Source organism: Chenopodium quinoa, unplaced genomic scaffold (assembly GCF_001683475.1).
Source record: "Chenopodium quinoa cultivar QQ74 unplaced genomic scaffold, ASM168347v1, whole genome shotgun sequence".
In the NCBI taxonomy this organism is placed as follows: domain Eukaryota; kingdom Viridiplantae; phylum Streptophyta; class Magnoliopsida; order Caryophyllales; family Amaranthaceae; genus Chenopodium; species Chenopodium quinoa.
The window spans coordinates 2,218,589-2,236,869 of NW_018744111.1; the positions used below are offsets into that span (position 1 = coordinate 2,218,589).

General features: G+C 33.4%; 1 pseudogene; it reads left to right on the forward strand.

The window, feature by feature from the left end:
• Positions 1-466: 466 nt before the first annotated feature.
• Positions 467-17,940, forward strand: LOC110692429 (annotated as a pseudogene).
• Positions 17,941-18,281: the final 341 nt, after the last annotated feature.

Here is an 18,281-nt window from a genome sequence, read left to right on the forward strand (position 1 = left end):
TCCCAAATCCAACAGGGGCCAAACCCCACCGAGCCCTTTAAATAATCTGCCCCTAAAACCAACCTTATATGAATCAAACCTACTTTAACCTAACTTGTTTAAGATTAACCTGATATGAACCCAAATCCACTTTAACTCATCTAAACTTGTTTCCAACTCAACTTTTTTCAATTCGAACTAAAATGACTTACATGTATTGCAACCTAGCCTATTATGAATCGACCCATAAGTCGCATTCATTAATCTAAAATCACTACATAGGATAAAGTTAGTTTATTTTACCAACTTTTTTTCTTTGAAAAAAGTTTATTTTACCAACTTTAAATACTTAGCAACCTAGATTTAGGAAAAAAAAATGAGATGCTTGCGGAAGACACAAAAAAACCTGGTTTGGTGACCTAAGAAAAAGCATCTGATACATTAAAAAATTTCTAGCGCGTATACCAATACCCGCATACATACATACTTTCATTTGAGTTCACCCAAAAACTAAAACCGTCCAAATATTATTCCATAAAAACCGACCCACAAAAACACCCATAATTTTTTATTTTCTTTTTCTTTTACAAAGTCTATAATTGTTACCTTTTCTTTGTCATTATCCTTCATAATCCAGAATTGAATAAAATAATAATTCAATTAGATAATACAGTTGAGACATTCAATTTTTGATGCAAAAATTAGATATATAAATCTATGAATGATTTTGGGTATTTTTTGAAGAATTGAAAATGGTGATGATTTCAGTGTGGTTGATTGTGGGGTTCATAGTTGGTGCTTTAACTGTAATTGCGGTTGAAGGTGTTGTGATTTTGTATGTGATCCGTCGATTATCACACTCAACTAAATCATCCAAACTTGGTGTTCATACTTCTCCTCCAAATCCTCTTGATTCTAGCCTATCTCTTCCTTCTGTATGTCAGAAACAGGTAAGTTTCTTGCTCTTTATTTCTTTTTCTTTTTTTTTTTCTTTGAATTGTAATTAATTGTGGAATGTAAATTAGAACTGGGTTTGCTTTTTTATGATTATTAGAATGTTGCAATTTCATTATTAATTATGGGATTTTTCTGGGTTTTTATTTTGTGGGTAACAACATGCAGGTTTTTTTTTTTTTTTTTTTTTTTTGGGGGGGGGGTGTTAGAGAATAATTGAAATAAGTGTTGGTTTTTTGCTATTTTGATAAGAGTGTTGCAATTAGTTTATCAATTGTGGGAATTCTATGGGATTGATTATGTGGGTAGCATCATCATGCTTAGTTTTTCTGTATTCTTGTTTCCTTTTCTTTTCTCAATTCAAGTTTTTCGATTTTCGAATGTTGTTTGGTTATGTGCACTCGAGGTGGAGAATTCAGCAAGTTTGTAGAAAATGCTGTTTTGTCACTTGCATTCGATGTGGAGAATTCAGCAAGTTTATCGAAAATGGTGTTTTGTTACTTGCATTTGATGTGGAGAATTCAGCATGTTTGTAGAAGATGCTGTTTTGTCACTGCATTCGATGTGGAGAATTCAGCAAGTTTGTCGAAAATCCTGTTTTGTTACTTGCATCTAATGTGGAGAATTTGGCAAACTTTTACAAAACTACCCTTTTACAAAATGAGTCGAAAACAAGAGTGGTGGAAAAACTGTAAAATTAAGGAAACTCGCTTTCAAATGTATGACAGCCATTTGTTCTTGCAGAATTCTCTCCTTGGTCACATCTCCTACTTGGTCAATGTGATGCAAAGTGATAAAATGATATTGAGGATGGGTTGCTTGAATGAGCTTAGTATATACGAGTATAATGTTTTTGAGATTGAATACATGACTAGTGGTTTTACTAATGTTTGTGTCTTAGTTGAAAAGCTTTTTCCTAAGTCAATAAATGAAGTTATATGGTTAATTTAACGAGAATTCGCAAAGTAGTCTTTATACTTTTGTCCCACCTCACCTAATGTTATATTTGTTTGTATTATATACCTTACATACCTTAAATTTTTGTTTCGCCAATTTCTTGGCTCTTAATAAAAAGGAGGATGAAAGTCAAGTGTACACCAGTCCTTGGCCAAGGTCTAAAATTTTCCAGTGCTATTCCACAATGTTTATGGTTGCAGGGAGTGGTTTGGGTTTTGGAACCAGAACGCCATCCTAAATTTCCTGTTCAAACTGAGCAAACTAGGAAGCGGGAAATTATAGAGGTTTCCCCTGTCCGGAAACTTGCAAAAGTCAAAGATCATATGCTTATTCTGGCAGAAGCAGATGGTTCGCTCACAAAAGTAATGCTTAGGGGTTGTAAAGTAGTTGCAGTTTCTGCTACAAGCCTGCCTACAAGAAAATGGTAACCCAAGTTCCTTTTATTCATGTAATGTAGTATGGCTTCTTCAGTTTGATGTTGCAATTTTGCGTAAATAGTATTTTCTCCATATACCATATCAATTTTTTTATGGACTGCTTGCCTTGTTGTCCAGGCTACCAGGAAAATTAGATGAAAAATAGCGGAATGACATTAGTTTGTTTGATGAATTATGCATTAAAGTCTATGTTACATGGACTCGGGAACGGGTGTCGGACACGGACACATGTCCAAGTGTCCGATCTGGTAAGTTCCAAAATTTTAGGACACGGGGACTCTGTTCGATATTTGGACACGGGTACGGGGACACGTCAATATGTCACTTAAATTTATATAAATAAATTATATATTACAAAAGCTTTAAATTTTTCATTATGTCTACCCCTATTTTTTTTTTATTATAATTCTTTCCTCGGTAAATTCTCTTAATAAATGGCAATCTTCTTCTCTCCATCTTCTCTATATTAATGGTGGTTTTCGAACAAGATATGTTTTTCTTTCATGTTTCTTCTCGTTTTTTCTCTCCTCTCTTAATGGAAGTGTCTTGTCGCGTGTCCGTGTCCGTGAAGTGTTGTGTCGACACGGACACTTCGCGATATTAGCCGTGTCTGATTAACATAGATTAAAGTAGATGATTCCTCAGAATGATAATGCCTTAATCTTTAAAGACTTAAGTTATGCCATGAACAAAAAGAAAAAGTAATGATTTATTGAGGAAGAAGGATTCCTTGGGCTTGTTGAGTTGCTATACAAACGTAAACATGTGTTCTTTGTTCAGAGCTTCTAGTTAAGTTGACTTTCTGTTTTTGGATTGAGGGGATGGTTTATAAGAAGCTATTACATGTATGCTATAGGTTTGCATTTTTTGTAATTCAAAGCTGTAGTATTCTTTGGATTTATGATTTTGATGGACTGATATCAAATTCCTTTTAACTGTACGAATATGGTGATGACATGTCAAATTAAGGCTTAACTTCAACCTACCTTTTTTTCATTCTGCCAGTAAGGTTTTGTAATACGTATTTGAAGTGTCGATTTTCATTGGAGGGAGTTTTTTATCTTGCCTCTCTTTGTTGTTAGAACCTTTTAATGCGAGAACCTTTTAACTTAGAATGATGTGCCATGTAATTGATGCCTTCCTCCCTTCTAGTTTTTGGTTATTAGGTTTTGGAGGAATTCTGGTCCTCTTTGACGTAAGCTTGTCTTTGCGTAATAAAAGCAATCAAGTAAACTAAATATAGTACCTTCATGTTACCCCCCTCCTTTTTTTTTTTTTTTTTTTTTTTTTTTGCCAATTACTCTATTTTAATATTATATCTCTCCCCTCTCATGGCCCCCCCTTAAACCCACTACCTTTTTTTTTAATTATTATTTCTTCACTTTTCAATAAAATATTAACGCCACTATCTTTTCTTATAATTTTTAAAGTCAATTAATTCATCTAAAACTATGTGCTTGTCAAAGTGTTACACTTAAAAAAAAAAAAAAACAAAAAAACAGATGAGTTCATTTTTGGCAACACACCAGTGGAATAACTATTTGATTACTATATCAAATTTATATCATTTTTGTTTGCACCAAGTTACATGGTACGTGATACATATGATTAGATTCGTGGTATGATACGGTATACATGGAATGCTAATCATCAGGTATGCTATGGAAGAGCAGAACAGAATGAAAAACAAAAGAACAGATGAAAGTTAGTCATCATTGCTTTCTCTCTCACCTTTTCCTCTTTCTCCCTTTTTCTAAGCTGCAACAAATCCAACAAAGCTGGTAGAATTTTCTATGGCAAGCAAAAACTTTTTGTGTTTCGGTCTAAGACTTGTCAGATCATAAGGTTCGACGAACCCAGGTCGTGTTCCATCACATTCTGGTACGTACGAATCCAATTTGCGGAACAGGGGTCTTTACCACATTCCTTGTAATTCTGGTCTGTACATGTGACCTTGTAAGTTTTATCTTGGGCTTATAAAGTTCTTTTTATTGCTGACACAACTTGCAGTAACACTCAAGCTGCTCTAGCTCGTTTAATCTTGAAAAACATATGGATTGATGAAAACACAGCTTTTTAATTGCAATGTGTATGTCTGTCTTGTAATGCTTTGAGGAGAAAAAAGACTTGAGGATATAAATAAATTTTAAGGGCAAGGTTTACTTTTACCAAGTATAAGGTAACTTGATGACTTAATTAATCATTGGACCCTCGGAGATGCTTTAACTATATCCCATCTCCTAGTGAAACAATCAAAGTCTTAATGCTTGACTCTTCAAAAAGGGTTGAAGTTAAGCAAATTGTCAGTTGGGAACAACATTGGTATTGTTCGGATTGGGAGTGTAGCTAGGAAAGTTCTGAAAACTGGTGTGGGGTAGGGAAGTCAAGTACATGCTGACTTGGCTAACAATATGGCAGGACTACAATCATATCTGCAGAAGGAAAGAAGCCTGTGGAATTTTTATGGCAAAGCTTCTTTCTGTCAAGAATATAAATTTCCTTTTTTTAAGATATTTTGTAGTTAGAGAACATTATTGCCTTTGAGGTGGAAGTTATTTTTTCTCCATTTTATTTAGTAGATGGATGCATGATATCCTTGATATGATTATTCCTGCACTAGTTATACTTTTGTATAAGTTTGACTATGGTGTGACACTTCTTTGCTGATCCTGCATAATTCTAGAATCATCCCTTTGTTCTCTCCTTTGTCCTCAACAAACTTATCTGAAAATTTTAAGAGGTTAAGGTTGCGTTTATCTTGCTCTACTGTAGCCTTGCAACAATAACATCAGTCCTAAAATAATTTGGGGTCGGCTAACATGAATTTTCACAAGGAACTGTTCAGATAGAGAAACGAATTTAACTAGATAACCGGTTGAAAAAATTTTGATTAAAAAAAATTGTGTGTATAATGAGAGATTGAAAGAAAGAATGTACAAATAAAATTTAAAAGAGTTTTAAAAAGGTACCGAGAATACAATTTAAGAGTTTTAAAGGAGTGGTGACAATGTGTGAGTAAAAAAATAATGATTTAAGAAAACATTAGCAAAGGAAATCAATAGGGTTTATAAAACATGAGTTAGTAATTAACATATATGTATATATACCAAATCATGACACGCCATTGATGTGAATTCTCTACCTTCACACCACTCTATCCAACACCATATTTTCTTCAATCCCCTAAGCACTCATATCATTCTCAATCACCCTATTTTAGGTCTTCCCAACCCCTCGCGATCCCAACACTTTGCAACTCACAAATTTGTAGCCTTGCCTTGGGCAAAATTGATAGTTGGTTGCTATTTTGTTAAATCTTGTGAGCATTTTGTTGTCATCGCTATCACCAAAGCATAACTTTATGGATTAAGAATTTCTTAATATTCAGGAAAATTGGGTAGCTTTGTGTAGAGAAACTGAGGGAGAGCAATAGGGTACTATAGGAATTGGCTTGGCTTGCTAGAATAATGAGAATTGACTATTTTCTCGTACGGATATATTAACAACAATATTACCAACTATTGCCCTCTTTCTCATTTTAATCCATACAATTTAACTCAAATTAATCTTAACTATTGATGCATCCTTCTCATAATAGTCTCATTTGATTGTTAATTTGTTATATAGGTAAAAAAGGGTGATTCGTCACTTTTAATTGGTTGTGTTTTTATTTTTATTTGGGATTATGTTGAGAAGAAATCCCAAGTTGGGATTATTCTTGTTGATTTTTCTTGCCCATAAAGCTTCATTATGTTGCTGAGAGATACATAAGACAGGTAAATAAGCATGTGAGTTTGCAACAATAGAGCCACCCTGATTGCTAAAAATAATATTTTTACCACCTCTGTTTTTATGCGATGATTTTAGAAATTGTAGCAAAAAAAAAAAAAAAAAAAAAAAAAAACAAGGAGCTTAGGAGACTGTGGGTGTAGCAAGTGGGGCTTGTGTAAGAGAAATTAGGAAAGAGTTTTTAACATGGGGGTTCATGTAAGAAAAAGTAGGAAAGATGTTTTGTAATTGGGGTTTAAATTAGATAAAGGCTTGAAAAAAGTTGCATGTGAGGTAAGGTGTGAATATTTGACTGCCAATACTGGTAAAGTGTAATTAAGGAACAAAACAAAAGGGAAAGCTTTTGGTTTTTCATGTTGCCATAAGGCCCCAGAGCTTGGTTGTGTGAATAATGTGAATACAAAACTTTAACTCATGTCATCATCTTAATCCGAAAAAGTAACATCTAAGAAAATAGGGTGTAACAGTAGAACATGTTATGTCTTTTATAATTACAAGCATATGTGCAAAGTATAGATATAGTAACAAATACTGCCTTTATCCAATCATACCATTTTAGTCGACGTGATTAATGTGGTTCATTAAACTTGTTTTCCTCTGATATAATATAAGTTACACTTTGACATTTTGAGTTGAAAATAAATATATGTAAGTAATTTGAGCGGGCAGTTTTTATTTTCTTACTGTATTTCTTTTATATTTGTTATTCAGGGCAAAACGGTTCCCAATCAAAATAGAAAGCAAGAACACATTTTTGTATGAAGGAAGCAAGGTGTTATATATATATATGCAGAAACTTCCTGTGAGAAAGAATCTTGGTGTAAAGCTCTTCGCATAGCTTCGTTGGATGATAAAGAAAAACTTCTCTGGTTTCCTAAAATAAGTGAAGATTTTCGAGGCTATTTGAAATCTTTAAGTGTAGGATATCCATTTCTTATCAAACCCTTAGTGGGTTATCAAGGGTGGCCCTTGGATAAAGCTAACCGGCTTGATGATCCCCCATCAAAGGTTCGTCAGATTTGGAGAAAGCTTTCGAGAAAGACTTCTTTGGTCACTCTTGATGAGAAAAGGGTTGCTGATAAATCTCATGGCTTTCAAGATCTTTATTCTGCTCCAAGCATTACAAGGGCGGCTAATCTGGGAAAGATGCGAAATGAATTTGAGGAAGACAGCCCTTCTGTTTCTTCCACTGCATCTACACATTCGGGGAATTCAACTCATGGGTCTGACAATTCTGATGCAGACACTGCTGAGAAGTTTATTGTTGATGAGGGCACACTTTGCTGGAATTTGCTGGTCTCTCGGTTGTTTTTTGACGCCAAGAGTAATGTAGATATTAAAGCTGGTTTAAAGGCTCGGATTCAGGTAAAGAAAAAAGAAAAAGAAAAATTTATCTATCTTCTTGCTACCAATCAAATTTAGTCATTGTGAGTGTGGATTTCTGTGATATGTTTTTTGTGCTTTGTGAGTTTTGATGTTTTGCAAGAGATATCCATAGAACAGAGTAGTTTATTGTATGTCTGTCAAATATCTCCTTTTCTTGATTCCTCATACACCTTAGAGGTCTAGAGTATCATGGACTATCAACTACATGAACTACTTTTGTTTGATCTTTCCAATTTTTTTTTTTTTCCCTGATTGTTGGATGCATTTTCAACTTTGAAGCTTTGTGGTAGGGATGTCTCTCATTTTTAATTTATATGGCTTGTACTTGTATAGTTGATGAAAGATTTACACTATCGTCAATAAGTGGATAGTTTTTGCCATTGATAAGTAACTGTGTTACTTCATAGGGCTGAAGGAGCTGAATCCACTATGATAAGACAAGTTGATATTAGAAGACCAAGTCTTAAGTTGTAAAAAGAAAACAATTAACTATTTAGATATTATTGAGATATGTACTCAAAGATACTATTGAGATAGCTGATTTGTATTTGTATCTTATGACATGACAAGACAACAATTATCATATTTTGGGTAGCTGCAGCTTATAAAGTATGTTCCCCTTCTCTTTGTTTTGATTTGTTGTGAACATAAGAACATTTCTTTGCCTTCTACATTGAATAATCTTACTTTTATGTATGATATTCCAGAGATCGCTCTCAAACATGAGATTGCCCAATTATATTGGTGAAGTGACGTGCACTGATGTGGATCCAGGAAATTTGCCCCCTTATATCCACGGGATGAGAGCTATTCCTTCTGACATGAATGACGTTTGGGCCATGGAAATGGACATAGAGTATTCTGGTGGTGTAGTTTTATATATTGAAGCCCGACTTGAAGTGCCTGAACTAGATTCTCACAGTGGATTGGCAGACCACAATACTGAATCAAGTTCTGTTGGGCAGGCAACGACTGATCTTTTGGATGATTTAAAGCCCTTGCAAGAAGAAGAAGATTTGAAGCTTTATGATGGGAATAATGATTCTTCAGAACAAAAGGACGCAGAAGATCGTAAACATGGTGAGTTATGTCATGTGAATTTATTAAAATAGAAAATTGTGAGGAAGTACTTTCATTTACCCCTTTTTACGGACAATTGCTCCATCCTAAATTACTTTTGACACTAATAATGGCAGATAGCTGTTTGGTTATTAATTCATTAATTGTTATTTGATTGATAAGGCAGATGTGATGGGAGATGATGAACTCTAATTCATTTAAGAAATAGTTGTGATAGAAGATAGTTTTGTAATTTGTGATTGGATGTGAGATGATGTGATGGGAGGTTCTAGCTTACTATTGGGACCTTTCCTAAAATAATATTACCTCTTTTTTTTAGTTGACACATATTCCATTTTGGGAAGTCTATATTTAGTTGACACGTTTCTATTTTGGGTAAACTTTGTAATGTTAAATGATAAGTTTACCCTTACTTCTCTTTTCTTTCCTCCCCCACAGTCTCTCTCCTCCACTACCCAGTCTCTCTCCTCCATTACCCAATCTTTCTCTCTCCTCTCTGTCATAGCCATCACCATGGCTAAACATCTCTTTCTCTCTCCTCTCTTGCTTTCTGACCCATGACGACTCGCACAACCAACCTTGAGGAACAACCCCAGTTGCTTGAAGTTTCGGTCTATCTTCACCTTCAACTTACAAAACCAACTAGAGCACCATGACCCACTTTTTGAGTTCCAGAACCACCACCAAGTCCACCATGACCCGGTAGCGTTCGATCCGGTCGTGGCGGTGGGAGCGGGTGTACTTTGAGGAGTAACACTACGAGATTGTCGGAGCACAATTATGTGCGACGGTGGTAGTCAAGGAGGGTTCAATTTCTCTCTCATCTTCTCTCTCTGTGATGTTATGGGGTTGATTTATTCAAGAAAATTAAATTAACTTGTAATTTTAGATCTGGTCAAGTTGTTTTCATGGATGTGGTGTTAAATTTTAATTTTACATTACTTTGATGGAAGAGTGGTGGTAGTAATTAATCCATTCTGCTATTGTTGCAAGCGGCGACGATGGTTTAAACATTAGCTGTGTAAAAGGCAGTGGTAGTTTTGGGATGGTGGGGTAAGTGTGTCTTATTTGTCACAATTGTCAGTTTGGGAAGGAGATTGGTCTTTGGGGTATTATTGTCTTTCATCATCTGCCACTCACTTTCTTAATATGTGTGCCAAAATGAAACGTGTCAACTATTAAGGAATGGAGGAAGTATGTAAAAAGCTTTTCTGGGATATTGGATTCTTGGATGGATAATAAAAAAAAAATAAAAAAAAGAGTGAAAAAACTAATTTGAACTGGTAAATTAAGTAAAGTGAGTTAATTTTTGGTATACAATCTGAAAAAAGTGAAAAAAAGATACACCAGTTCAAATAAGTTTTTTCACTTTTTTTTTTCTTTTTTTGGAATTAGTTTCTAGCTTACTATTGGGACCTTTCCTTTGGAATTAGTTTACTTAATTTACATTACATAATTAGTTTACTTAATTTACCAATACATAATTACTAATTTGAACTGGTAATTTACTTCAAAAATGGAATTAGTTTACTTAATTTACCAGTTCAAATTAGTTTTTACACCAATACCAAAGGGAAAAGGGTGGGTGGGCCGTAATTCCAAAAAACTAGTAAATGATATTGTTAAACAGACAAACCTATCTTATACTGGGGTATTGGTGTTTAAGATTGTACTGGAATTAAGTAAAGTGAGTATATATATATATATATATATATATAGGGGAGGGATCATGTGAGAACCCACCCCTTAGGTGAGAACCCTCTTAAAATAAGAACCAATCTTACACCATCAATTTTGAGATTATGGATGGCTGAGATTAATTATCACTTTCCCATGCATTTTCTTGGGAACACGCATTTCAGTCATTAGTACATGTTTTTTACTTTTTTTTTTCCTTATTTTCTGCATTGAAACACCGATTTATGTACTATAAAACCAAGAGATTCAGCCATTGAAGAGAGAGAAAATGGAAAATCTGGTTTCATTTTAATTTAGCCATTGAAGAGAGAGAAATGAAGGCAGATTTCAAATGAAAATTTCTCTCTCATAAAGAAAGCTTTTGAAGCGATTTTTTTTTAATTTGATTATTTTTTTGTGTAAAATAAGCATACAATAATTCATATTTCTGGAACAATATAAATTGTATTGACAATAACGGGCATATCATCCAATTGGAACAGTATTAATTAATTATTTTATTGTATTAAAGGAATAATTTTGAGATGTTTCAAAAGATGTTATTATTGTTTCAAAAAGACTTGTCGCTGTTTCAATTAAAAAATGTAATGTTACATTGAATTGTGTTGTCAACGTTAAGTTAAAATGTAGTTGAAGTGTACGTTAATGATGTTTCATAAAATATATTAAGTGTTTCAATTTATAATATTAATGTTTCATATATATTATTGCTTGTTTCATATAGTTGGGCTATATATGAACTAGGTTTACTGTGATTTCTTATACCTTATTGATGTTTAAAAAACATACCTTATGTTTCATTTTATACTACTTATGTTCCATAAAATATATGTATTGTTTCATATACTAATGATATTGTTTTATACATAATATAATATTTCATTCGGATATTATTTATATTGTTCCACAAATATGAACTATTGTCCCGTAAAACAATATCATTAGTATATGAAATAATACATATGTTTTATGAAACATTAGTAGTATAAAATGAAACATAAGGTATGTTTTTTGAAACATCAATAAGGTATAAGAAATCACAGTAAACCTAGTTCATATAGAGCCCAACTATATGAAATAAGCAATAATATATATGAAACATTAATATTATAAATTGAAACACTTGATATATTTTACGAAACATCATTAACGTACACCAACTACACATAATGGATGACTGAGATTAATTATCACTTTCCCATGCATTTTATTGGGAACACGCATTTCAGTCATTGGTACATGCTTTTTAATTTTCTTGGGAACACGCATTTCAGTCATTGGTACATTTCACACATATGGTATGGAATAATGTATAATATTTATGGGACAATAGTTCATATTTCTGGAACAATATAAATAATATTCGAATGAAATATTATATGAAACATCAATGATTTTTATGTATAAAACAATATCATTAGTATATGAAACAATACATATATTTTATGGAACATGAGTAGTATAAAATGAAACATAAGGTATGTTTTTTGAAACATCAATAAGGTATAAGAAATCACAGTAAACCTAGTTCATATAGAGCCCAACTATATGAAACAAGCAATTATATATATGAAACATTAATATTATAAATTGAAACACTTGATATATTTTACGAAACATCATTAACGTACACCAACTACACTTAATGGATGGCTGAGATTAATTATCAATTTCCCATGCATTTTCTTGGGAACACGCATTTCAGTCATTGGTACATGCTTTTTAATTTTCTTGGGAACATGCATTTCAGTCATTGATACATTTCACACATATGGTATGGAACAATGTATAATATTTATGAGACAATAGTTCATATTTCTGGAACAATATAAATAGTATTCGAATAAAATATTATATGAAACATCAATGATTTTAATGTATAAAACAATATCATTAGTATATGAAACAACACATATATTTTATGGAACATAAGCACTATAAAATGAAACATAAGGTATATTTTTTGAAACATCAGATAAGGTATAAGAAATCACAGTACACCTAGTTCATATAGAGCCCAACTGTATGAAACAAGCAATAATATATATGAAACATTAATATTATAAATTGAAACACTTGATATATTTTACGAAACATCATTAACGACGTACACTTCAACTACATTTTAACGTAACGTGTTTCAATGCAATAAATAATAAAAAGAATGTAATAATGACAGCTTTTGGCAGATTTTGTGTCCCAATGCACAAAAATTAAAAAAAATAAATGCAAACAACCATTACAATTAATGAAGGTGGCTCACGTGAATTCCCACTAATGAAACAATAAATCTGAACCATTCATCTAATAAAAATGAATGGTGTTAGATGAGTTCTCATTTTAAAATGGTTCTCACCTAAGCCATGGGTTCTCACATGATCCCATTTCTATATATATATATATATATATATATATATATATATATATATAGGGCAGTTTTCATAGTAGGCTGTATGTAAAATGAAAAATTGTTAAAAGTTTGTTTACATAACTCATTGTCATTGAATGTGTTACACCAAATCATTGTCATTGCATAACAAAAATGAATAAATTAAACTAAACAAAGAAGTGTGATAACTCATGTTAAAGGTGGTGATAAATTAAACCATACTATTAGATAGGTTAGTAGGTAACTCCTTTGCTTTTCAAGTGAGTGGTTGTGGGTTTATTGACCCATTTTAATGTGAGGAGGATCATTTGAGTTGATAGCTTGTTGAGAGGAGGGACCGATGTGGAGATACAGCATTTTCTTGTGTTGAGTTTTAGGAGTAGTATTGGTTTTCTATTTTGGAAATTTGTCTGTAACATAGCAACCTCTTCTGCTCACCAATTCAGAAATGGATATTTCTAACTGCCAGTGTCCTCATGTTGTTGGTAGTTTTCATATAGATTGAAGGAGCAGTTCAAAACTCCCAACATTAAGATCAACCCCGTCAGGAGCATTGACTAATTTAACCTTATTTCCATGCTTTATCCAACATCCCCCATAGCAATAATAATACTTAAAATGCTGATAGGGCTTAATAGCTTCTTATTGGTTATCTATGAACATAAGAATCTAACATTATTGCATTTTATTAGCAAAATTAGTGACAATTTTATGGTTATGACTTATTAGGACCTACATTATTATCGACACAGTACCTGGTTATACTCCATCCATTAATGTTCTTTCTGTTTTGCTGATTTTAGTAGTCAAAACTCTTTTTGAGAAGTGACTCTGAGATGGAGATCAAGTATAGATGTTAACCTCACCAGTGTTGCAGTTTTTTTATTTCTCTCTTTTTCCTGGTGTTAAATTTCAGAGCTGCTGAGAAGTTCCAGGACAGGTGTATCTACTGCGAGTTCTGGTTCTAGGTGGAAGTCTATTTTAAATTCTGTTGCCAAACATGTGTCTCAGGTTTGCTACTGTTTTTGTTATATTTTATAGTGCATGTTTTAGATTGCGATTGAATGAAATACATGCTTTGTTTCCTTTTTAATTTACTATATTGTGTTTTACAAACTTAAGCAGCATTCTCTATGTTTTTAAGTATCCTGCTTTGTTTATTTAAGCTTTTTTCAGATAAATAGAGTACTGGTTCTGAGATGCATGGTAGCCTTATTATGGATAATTATCATCTGTGGTTGAACTTGTCATCTGTTCATCGTGATCTATCTGTCATTGTGTTGAATTTAGAACTTGGAACATGGTAAGGGTCTCCTGATCATCCCTCTTGATTGTTTCCCTATAATGTAGGGGGTCAAGAACTCAAGACAAACAGGGTCCCTCTAGCAGGGGAAAGGTAGAGGGTTGTCAAAGGGGGATGATGTGAACTAATGACAAAATTATACTCTTTTTCCTACACATGTCACATATTATCTCTGTTACTTAGGCAGTAAGATTTCTTAAACCCCTCTAGCTGCGCGAGGGGGGGGGGGGGGGGGGGAGAGGTGGGGGTGGTAGCTGAACGGAAGCGATTTCAATCTGTTTCCATTGGAGGGAGGAGGTTTGCTAAGTTCTGTCAGTGTGGTGCTCAGAGCTTAGCCTTGCATGAGAGCAGTTCCTGATGAAACTTTACACCTTTTTTTAAACAAATGAACTTTCATCAAACAAGTAAGATATATACTGAAGAAACGAAGACGCTGAATCAAATACTTATAAGTACAGCAGGGGACAGTATATTAGTCCAAGTTGATCATGTGTCCTAGCTATTTCTCTATGGATTTGGGCAACCCAAGAGAATTTTATCAGCTAAGCCAAATTACGCACTTCACATCACAATGCCTACAAAGAGGCTTCCATCTGGGCAGGGTAATTTAGTTTAAGTAATGCAGCCTTTTCCCTGCAATGGTGGAGAGACTACTTCCTCTATCAATCTGATATACAGTGACCATATGCTACTTTACTATAAATCTATGAGCAGACATGTTATTTTAGTTCATTATGATAATAAAAATCGAAATTTTACAAGTCTTTGACTTTACTGGAAATGAAAAGATATTAGCTATCCCAAAATTATTTCTTCATTTCATCTTTATGCAGACATTTGCTCTTGAAATTTATGAAACCCTCTCGAACCAAGAATTTGGATGATGACGCGTGTGTAGAAAAAGGCATAAGTTATGTTGCTTAGACTCGGATTTGGGTGTCGGATCCTTTGGCACTCTAGATTACCATAAAATTTCATATAAGGGCATTATATATTTGGGTGTCAGTCGTGTCGATGTGTCAGAAGATCCGACACGTGACACCTGATGTACAACAGGGTGTTGAAGTAACATAGGGTGTAAGATTCCTAGTCAGACCTTACAAAGATCAAAGAGCCCAAAGTGGTTTCAAAGGCCTACATATCGGATAGTAAAATCACGTAAGCTCATATTCAGTAACACTGAGGCATAGATTATGTTTTGTGCGAGTGACCTAGAGGTTCTTTAAATTATTTTATGTTTAATTTTATTTTATATGTACTTACTTTTTCCATTGTCTTTTAGTTGCTACGTTTTGACTTTCATGCTTGCAAATGCGTAATTCTATCCCTTCATATCTTTAATTATAGATAAGTAATAAATCATATATAAATATAGATGAATTGAACTAGATCCCACATGACTATAACTTGCCCAACATATAGTTCAATAAAGGTGATTAAATAGAAGAATGTATTGCAAATTTTCAAATGTTACAACTAAAAGTTAGTGGAGGAAGTATTTTTTTTTAAAACTGTTGATTGTATTGACTAAAGAAGTCTTGGTGAAACCCTAGAATATGAGGTTTTTTTTTTCCTTTCTTAAAGATTGGATGAAGAGAAAACCTTGCTGAAGTGTGATTCGCTATTTTGGCTGCCTTGATAGATGCATTTAATGCATTTAGTTTATACCTCATTGTTACCAATCTTGGTTAACTTTTCTATTGTATATGTTGGATATGCATAATATGAACTAAACAGCCATGAAATGTTTCCGATGTTAAATTTAAAGTGGTTTATTTTTTCTTTACCAAAATAGCAAGTGTCCTTTGTGTTAACTGGTGACTTACACTATATCTTATGAGTTTGTATAACTCAGAATGAAGTGCAAGAATGAGTACATATATGTAGCTTTGCCTTGGTAATTGTTATTTTAATATTTATTATATTATATTTGCTGGCAGTGTGTGTGTTTGAATGTGTGTATACCATGCTAGAGCCTTATTACATCCTACAATGAAATTGTCAACTATTGTCTCATTTTATTATTAATATTAATATTATTTTATTTAATATGTGCCTAAAGTTTAGATTAGTTCTAATGGAATTATGTACAATTCAAGGTACCTCTTACTTTGGCTATAAGGGTGGTAACACTGAAAGGGACAATCCAATTGCATATGAAGCCACCGCCTTCTGATCAGCTCTGGTTTGGCTTTACCTGTATGCCTGATATACAATTCCAATTGGAGTCCTCTGTCAAGGATCACAAAGTCACCAATGGACGTGTAGCTTCATTTCTAATAAACCGGTTTAAGGTGAGAAGAAGGTTCTTTGGTTTTGAATCATTGTTCGTGCTTTCATTAATATAACCCTGTAATTATTTGGACGCACTTAATTATTTTTGTGATTATAGTTTGTATTTCTCCATGAATTTTACTACATTGGCCGAAATTTTGGCTTTTAATTTTAATCTCTTTATAATGTTCTGCTATTAATATATTGCATATACAGTGTACTATATTGGCCTTCAGAAACAGTCATTTTGCGGTTCATTTATGTTTTAAACAATGAACTGATGAAAATCTATATGTTGTCCTTAACCATATATATATTTGTTGAGATTATAATCTGGACCATTATCTGATCCAGTAAGTTTTAATTTGAGCAACTTTGATTGTCGTGTTGGATGTGTCATTTGCTGATCTATTGCAGAAGCTGTAATAAAATATAGTTTATGACCTGCATTACATTATTTCTGGTATACTTTGTATAAACAGTTTGCGCTTCATTTATTTTATATACTTTTTTGTTGTTTAGTTCTGTGTGTCCCTTGAGTTATAATAATTGATGCCCTTCAACCATACATGTATTTGTTGAAACAAGTTGATTTATCAGCATAGAGCAAGAAGCCATGTGGATGCGGCTTGTATTTTTGCTTATACTTTTGTTTTAATGTTAATGCAGGCATCTATCCGGGATACATTAGTGCTTCCAAATTGTGAAAGTGTATGTATTCCATGGATGTTAGCCGAGAAAGATGATTGGATCCCATGTAATGCTGCTCCATTGATGTGGCTGAATCGAGAAGCACAATCAGAAATTAATTCAAGTGAAGGATCTAGAAACAAAAGAATGGAGGATAGGGATCTAGAGAGCAAGCTAGGGAAGCAGAAGAAAAATGATCCTCTAAAGCGGTCTATTGATGCAGAAAATGGTCAAGTTGTCCCCTCCGCAGCTTTCCGTAGAAGTTCTTCTGATAACAACGTGCCTTCGCAGGACTTGAAAGAGCCGTTGCTACAGAATGAAGAGTCAAGAGATATGGTTATTCATAGAAAACAAGAGAATTCCGAGTGTCCTTCACCTTCTAGGTATGTAAGTTTGAGAGAAGAAAGAAACAGTCTTGAAGATGATGATACAAAGTCTAAGAGGCCGGTAGGAAAAAAAGCTAGGATGTTTGACTTGGGAAAAAAAATGGGGGAGAAATTTGAAGAAAAGAGGCGCCACATTGAAGAAAAGAGTAGGCATATTGTTGAAAAGATGCGAGGGCCAGGAAGTTAACTGAAGATTATTATTATTTCTTGCAGAGCAGTGCATCTTCTACAATTCAATACGTATTACATTGTTTTGTTCCGAGTTTAGGAAAGAAATATGGAGAGAAGGCGGTGCGACTGCGATTTACAGTCTGTGATAAGTGTGTAGTCTTGTTCTGGTGTACAAATGTGTGAATGAGTAACAATTGGAGAGCTGAAACTAGCAAAGTGATTTCAAAAAACTAACTCAGGTGTATAGGAACCAAAAGGAGAGTTTACCAGACACGCTTCATGCTGGATTGTTGCTCCGTAAGTCCTTGTATACTAGGGCTATTGTAGGGAGTCTGTTCGTTAGTTTGCTGTACACTATTCTTTACCATAAAAGTGTAGTATAACGTTAAATTACACTGCTGATAAATTTACATTCATCAATGAATTTCTTTTTGCAATTATCATTTATTCTAGATAAGGTGTAATTATTGTATTAAAAAAAACTCTCGCCTCTTCTCTCCTCCTCTCTTCTAGGGTTTCTCTAAAACGGAAATTAGACTATTTTCGACCCTTTTACGTTTTTTTTTTTTTTTTTTTTTTTTTTTTTTTTTTTTTTTTTGCAGTTTAGGTTTCAATAAATCTACACAAGTAGTGTAGATATTCGTTCGTCTCCCTATGGTGGAGTCGTTAGTTTTTGTTAGTTTAGTTGTTTGTTTATGTTTAATATTTGTTTGTGTGTTAGGGTTTATAAAAAAGGTAATCATTTTTTGCCCTATTGTTAGTTTGTTAGTAAAGATTTGTTCGGGATC